The sequence below is a fragment of the Protopterus annectens genome, chromosome 12.part0, assembly GCF_019279795.1.
Source record: "Protopterus annectens isolate FY-2018-M chromosome 12.part0, PAN1.0, whole genome shotgun sequence".
Lineage (NCBI taxonomy): Eukaryota > Metazoa > Chordata > Ceratodontiformes > Protopteridae > Protopterus > Protopterus annectens.
The window spans coordinates 520,325,607-520,333,184 of record NC_056746.1 but is presented as its reverse complement, the minus strand read 5'-3'; positions in this window follow the sequence as shown (position 1 = coordinate 520,333,184).

Here is a 7,578-nt window from a genome sequence, read left to right as displayed (position 1 = left end):
TATATATATATGTGTATATAAATCTTGTCTTAGTTTTTCAGTGATTGAAGAATTCCTATCATACATTGCCATTTACTTTGAGTGAGCATCTAGCCAAACTTTACATTTGAAAAGAATGGGCTGATATAGGCCATTTGTAGTTTAGACAACAGGTTATCATGCTGTTTTGGGGTTTAACAGTGGATTCAGTGATGATTTATTGTTTGTTTGACTTTATTCACCTATGGTCACATGTTAACTTCCTTTCCATGATCCATGCCAACTCCCCATATATATTGGCCAAGACTTTCATTCCAGGTTTGCTACCTTTTCGGTTAGCCAAAGTGGTATATACAGATGTGGCAGAAATGATGACATTATCATGGGTGTAGGCAGGAGTATGATAGCAGAGGTCAAAGCATGACTGTATTTGGCTTTTGCAAGCTCAAATCAGGACATGTATTACAGTGTCCTAATTTCAGTAAATCTTTGAAGTATAAACTGTCATGTTTTACTTAAAATATCAAAATACTCAAACTCCCCTTTTCATTTAAGATTATTAGAAGAAAAGCAGTGAAGTAACTAATCTAGTAACTTTATTTTACTTTATTTTACATTTGTTAACGATGTGAGTAGAGTGGTCACATCAAACCTTTACAGCCACAACCCATGCAACTTGGTTGACACAACACAAACACATTGTATTATATACTTGTGGTATGAAACAGTACATATAGGTTCATAGGTTCATAGGTGTGTATTAGGCTAATGGCCCTGGGGTCTTTACAAGCCTAGCCCATAGAAGTGCCTTGGCATCGTGCCACCTGTCATTAGTTCCCAGTGCCTCTATCAAGCAGAGCCACTCAAGTGATCCCCGGGGTGAACTTTCTATTTCCCATTCACTCATCAAGATGGCACATCCCATTACCAAGGGTTTTGCTTCCAGAAAGAATGAGGTCACCATTTCTCTCTACTCTTCCCTTATTAGACCAATCATAGAGTATAATGCCCCATTTGGCATGTACCTCATAAGACACCTGCAAAAGCTGGAGAGGCCACAAAAGTACCTCACGAAGAGGATCCTAGACCTTAAACACATGTCCTACATGGGCAAACTAAAAACATTTCAGCTATTCTCTGTCTCATATCGTCTAAGAGGCGATCTCTGCTTGACTTACAAAGTCATGTCTGACACAGCTCTGTTAGAAATGCTACATCTAAAGAAATCCCAATCCCTTCGCACCACAATCTCCAGAGACCTCAACCTCATTGCCACAATCAACAGAACATGCTAGAGGGACAGTTTCATAACCCAGAGACTGCCCATGCTCTGGAATAGATGTCCCATACATGTTAAGCAGAGCACCTCACTATGGGCTGGTATTCCTAGTCAGTTAAAAAGTACACAAAATGAGCACAAGCTGTGTTGCATATTTTGCAAGACCATTGCGATTCATAGACCACACCCACTGTCCAGAATCACCACTGCATACTTTAGGCAATGAGGTTTGGTGCACCACATGCTATTGTGGTAGTAAGTGGAAGGGGTCTATGTAAACGACCATCACAGCAAGCTACCAATTTAGAGGACTTGCTAAGTATGGGATTCATAGATGCTCAACTATGCAAGTGCTTGGAGTTAAAGGAGTAAGTTTGCATTACATTCTTGCAGGGCACACCTATGTTTTTCCATGGGAGAATTTGGGCAGGATAAATTGGACCTGCTTCACCCTGCATAGATGGCTGAAGTAGTTAAAGTGTGCTGTTTGGGAGTGTATGAGGGTATGCATGTGTATGTCTGTCTGTCAGTGCTTGTGTGAGAGATCATCTCACTGGCAGTGTGTGTGCGGGGTTCTGTGAGTGTTCAGACATGGATGGCTATTGTAAATGCCAGTGTGTATGTGTGTGTGTGTGTGTGTATGTGTGTGTGTGTGTGTGTGTGTGTGTGTGTGTGTGTGTGTGTGTCTGTGTGTGTGTGTGTGTGTGTGTGTGTGTGTGTGTATGGTTATATGTATGTGTGGCTCTATGATTGTGTGTTGTCTGTGAGTGAATGGCTATTGCAAGTCTCACTGTATGTGTGTGTGCGTCCATAAGTGTCTAAGTATGAATGCTTATTGTAACTATGTGCATGTGTGTGTCTGTGTGTGTGTGTGTGTGTGTGTGTGTGTGTGTGTGTGTGTGTGTGTGTGTGTGTGTATGTGTGTGAATGTCTGTGTTCGTGTCCATGCAAGTGTGTGGTGCCTGTGTGTTTTTGCATATGTGTATATGTGTGTGCGCAAGTGTGTGGTGTACTCGTGTATATGTGTGTGTGTCTGTTTGTATGTGTGTGTGATGTGGGTGGGTGTGTTTGGATGGCTTTATGTGGTTGGGAGTGTATATGTGTTCGTGCCATTCTTGAATATGTCTGTGTGTGGATGTGTATATGTATTAGTCTATGAGTAGTATCTGTGTAAGAAAGGGCTTTTATAAATGTCACTGTGTATGTTTGTGGGGTCCATGAGTGTCTGTGTGTGTGTGTGTGTGTGTGTGTGTGTGTGTGTGTGTGTGTGTGTGTGTGTGTGTGTGTGTGAGCATGTGTGTGTGCATTAGTCCATGAGTAGTGTCTGTGTAAGAAAGGGCTTTTGTAAGTGCCACAGCATGTGTGTGTGTGTGTGTGTGTGTGTGTGTGTGTGTGTGTGTGTGTGTGTGTGTGTGTGTGTGTGGGGTCTGTGAGTATCTATGTGTGAATGGGTGTCAGAGTGTCTGTGTGTGAACCGGTGTGTGTGTGCGCGCGCGTGTGTGTGTGTGTGTGTGTCCTTCATCTCGGGGGTCAATGCCTGCTATGATAGGTGCCCCTCTGCATAGTTGTTCCAGCTGCACACTTGTGTAGCTTATATATAGCCATGCAGATTTCATGTAATTGAGATGTTGCCTGTTTAGGAATATGTTTGACTATGAATCGGTAAATGGTACTGCAGTGCAGCTCAGCTCAGCTCTTAAGGGCAGGGCTAGTTTCACTGCAGTGTCATTTACTCTGAATGCTAACTGTAGCATTATTCTAAGGTCTTATACTTCTAATCATACTCTCTTGTAAAATCAGAAAATCATGATGTAGTTGCAGTTTCTTATCACACATAACAAAGGCATTCTATTTTTTAGCTTTCTCATTTGACATTTGAAGATACAACTACAAAAGAAGTCTGTATCAAAGAAGTATATATGAGGATGTAATTTTAATAGTCAGTGGTACATCAAAGAAAAAAAATCCATTTCATTCAAATATATCAGTTGCTATTTACATGTTGGTGCTCAACTAAGGTGATGCTGGCCAGGACTCTAATCTAGCACTGAATACTTTGCAGGCACTTTAAAAAGAAGATCAAGCCAGTGAATATACTGTGTGCACTTATACATATGGTTTACAAGAGACCTTTTCAATTGCATCATGAAAAAATTTAAATTTAATATAATGAGAAATTTGGCACAGAGAATATAAAGAAAAGATATTCAGCACCACAGTGACGGTGAAAATTACAAACACATTCAAAATCTGCAAAAGCATGACGTAAAATGAAAATGCAACTGATTTTAACTTTGTCTTCAGGAAACACACATAATCAGCCAAGTGGACTAACACATAAATACTTAAGTGAGAAATAGGACAGCATTTTTGGGCCTGTAACTGTGACACTGTAATTACATTTAGAGATTTCAGTCAGGTACTGCTTCAGGGCTGACATGAACGTAACCTGGGATTGTAGTAATCTAGCGTTGCCTAGTTTATTTATGTACTTATGTATGTATGCATGCATTTGTTACTGAAAAGGGTGTTTGACCAGGATACCTACTCGGTTGTCATTATTTATGATAAATCACAATGCCTATTTTATGCCAGTTAAAATGGTTTTATGTTAGTTGTTTCACCATCTAAAAGATGTAGAAGAGCTAAATGACTTTAAATACATCTTAGAAGACTGCATTTTTTAATATACCTTTGAGACCCTGATGCATAGAAAAGGTCTGTAAATTTATTGACACAATGTATATTAAATATCACTGCTTCCAAATGGTTTGCTAAAAATTGTTAGTGTTTTTAGAAGTCATCAGTATTATGTGGGAAGGACACAAAAAGCTCCCACTACTTTTAACCAATGATACATTTTCCTCAAATCTTTCAGAGCGATTAAGTAGACCCTGAAATTTTGAAAAATATTGATAGACTCGGAAGTAGCCCAAATTCTTACATGTGAGATATACATGTGAGGGAAGCTGTTTTCATGAGTAACAGAATGCATTCTGCATGACTTATGAATTATAAGAAGAGTTCCTGTACATGCTGTATCATTTCAGAGATAAAGGAATTTTTGAATCCATCTCCCACATTTATTTTTTTGCAAATTGTTTATGCTAATGTAATGTAATATTTAAAAATTTAAAAAGATAAGATTGATTAAAAATGTTTTCTTTTCAAGTTCTCCAGTCATACGTGTTGTATCGTTGTGAAACAGTGTTATTAAACTGCCAGTACAGAAACATGAAAGTCTGTTAAACTGGATTGGTCTAATAGTCATGTCTTTCTCAGTGCTGACGCAGGAATTGTGTTATATATTACTGTACTGATCTGTATAAATGTGGAAACACTACTAAAGGGATCGATTTCTTTTCCATCCAGTAGATTAGATGAGAGTGGCATGCTATTTTCAGATATTTGAACTGCCCCATATCATAGACCCAGGAATTCTTAATCTTTTGCAATGTATAATATTGAAGCTTAAATGCTGTAACTGTTTGGGCAGCTGGTATTTTCCTGTACTTATTGACAAGAAGGATTCCAGGAACTCAAGATATGCTATAGCTGCTCCCAGTTCTACCACTTGTGGCACCAGCATTGATAAAGGAGTTTGATATATTCAGTGTTTATACTTTGCATTGTTCATTTGAGTTGGAAAAGGACTACCAGGCAACCTTAGCCTATCTGCAGATTTCATTAACATCATTGTAAACAACAGCTTTTCTTTATGCAACTATTTAATATTTCTTTATATCTTACCTCTCAGGAATTGCACTAATTGAATATGGGTGCACCCCATGCATTTTTGAATTCCCTTATCACTTCAGAACAAATCAAACCTGTGCAAAGGATTTAGGACTCATTTTCCACCTTTTCTGTGAAAAAGATTTTCATATTCCATGAATCATCTGCCAGATGTAACTTCAGAAGAAAAGGATTTAGCATTCATTTTCCACCTTTTCTGTGAAAAAGATTTTCATATTTCACGAATCATCCGCCAGATGTAACTTCAGAGGATATATTCTTGATATAATACTTCTTTTCTTTGTAAATATCATTTGCACAGATAAACAATACTGCAAGCAGTTATTAAAGTAGAAATTTGTACATAAAAATTCATATATTCCAAAGTTTTGTTTGATTTCTTGTTATTGATTTACAATGCAGTCCAACTTTTCTCCCATGGATGTTGCTAAAAATAGGCTTTTAGTCAGTTCTGTCAGCCTCTCAGAGTTAAGAAAGAAAGAAAGATATATAGATTCATAGCTGTTTACTAGGCTAATGATCACAAGAGCCTTTTAAGGCTAGCCATGCATCCCAAATTTCTGACAAGTGCTGGTATCCTTGATAGGTGTAAGCAAGGGCTTAGGAGATTAAATGTTTCCAAGCAGGGGCCTAGAAGATAAGCCATTTACAGGCTGCTTGTGCCCATTAGAGACATAGGTGCCACACCAGGGATGAATTTCCTGTTACCCATCCAATTGTCCAAGTTATAATTGAATTGAGTTAAGGAGAAACTCTGCTTCACATGGATGGGGAGCCTGTTTCTGAGAAGGGGTAGTCTCTGGGATGCATACCTGTCTCTGTAGTAGGTCCTGTTTATATCACAGGCATGGTTTAAGTTTTTAGAACAGGTAATTCTGGTGCTGCTTGTTTTGGGGATATGCAGGAAGTTTATCAGAGTGGGGTATTATGCCAGGCATAGATCTCCCTTCAACAGCCTTTAGGAGACAGAATACAGGGGTAGTGGCTTGAGGTGGTCTGCATAGGACATGTTACTTACACCCTGCATTCTTTTAGTGAGGAACCTCTGTGGATGTTCTAATTGTTGTATATGCCTGGTTAGGTACATACCAAAGGGGGCATTGTGCTCAATGATAGGGCTGATGAATGCCGAATACAGCAGAACATTGACTTCTTTGGACTTAGATACCATAACTTAGTTTATAAGTTGTGCAACATAGAATGATTTCCTCACCATTGAAGACACATGATGATCAAAGGCTAGATTGCTATCTATGTGTGTCCCTAAGTCTCTGACCACTGGGTCAACTCTAAGGGGTGTGTTGTCAATATGATAGTTACCAGGGATGGATGACTTCCCAAAGGATACTATTATGCATTTCTTGGCATTTAGTTTTAGTCCATGGCTCTGACACCATTTGTTTGTCTCTGTCAGCCCTTCTTGGAGAACATTTGTGCCAGTGAGGGATTCAGTGACAGCTCCTAATTTGCAACCATCTGGAAATTTAGTCATCCAGAGGCCATTGGCATTGGCCTTCACTTCAGAGAAGTAAATGGCAAAAAGGTGTGGTCCCAAAACCAATCCCTGAGGGACTCCACTTCTGACTAGCCTCTTTGTAGTGGTGGACTCACCAGTACTAACATTCTGGTTCCTGCCTGTGAGGCAGCTATCCACTGGGTGACAAAAGGGTTTGTATCTAACCTCTTGAGTTTGTCAATAATGCCCGAGTGGGGTATCGTGTCAAATGCCTTGACCAGTTCAAGGTAGGCAGTATGAACCATTTTACCCTCATCCATTTCTTTGGTGACCTTTTCAAATAAGTCCGCCAGGTTGATTAGGCATGACCTCCTATATTGAAACCAAATTGGGTTGGGTCCAGTGTCTGGAGGTTTCTCATGTCATTATTGATCATTTCCATGATAATTCTTTCCATGGCTTTACATAAGAGACTAGTGAGACTTAGGGGTCTGTAGTTTCCAGGGTCTGTAGATGGCCCATATTTGTGCAGAGGGATGACTGTTGATGTTCTCCATTCATGAGGCACAAAGCCTGTTTGGAGGCTACAGTTAAATAGCAATTCCAGAGGGCCTGATAGATCATGCTTCATGCTATTTAGAAGGCATCCTAAGGCATTGTCTTGGCCCATTGATGCAGTGTTCGTGGCCTTAGAGATAGTGTTAAGGACCTGTTCTCTAGTAATAGCAGGGGGAGTTATATATGATGTATTTCCTGAAGAAAGGTTGAGGGGGGGGGGAGAGAGGGGTAAAGATGGAGCTGAATTTGTTGGCTAGTAGGTTTGCTGTATCTTCTGGCTCAGTATAGGTGGCTGCATTAACAATGAGCTCTATATACAACTGTGTATTGCCTTTGAAGTTGCAGACATAGCTAAAGAATGCCTTGTGGTTGTCCTTGGCCTGGGAAATGAAATGTACCTCAAATATGGCTTTGGTAGACATTATTTGCCCACTGAATTGTTTGCTTAGTTTGATGAGAGTGCTTCTATCCTGCTGGGTACTGCACCTCTTAATTTTTGCCATGATTTTCTTCCTTCTGTTACACAGTCTATTGCTGTTGTGATTCCACC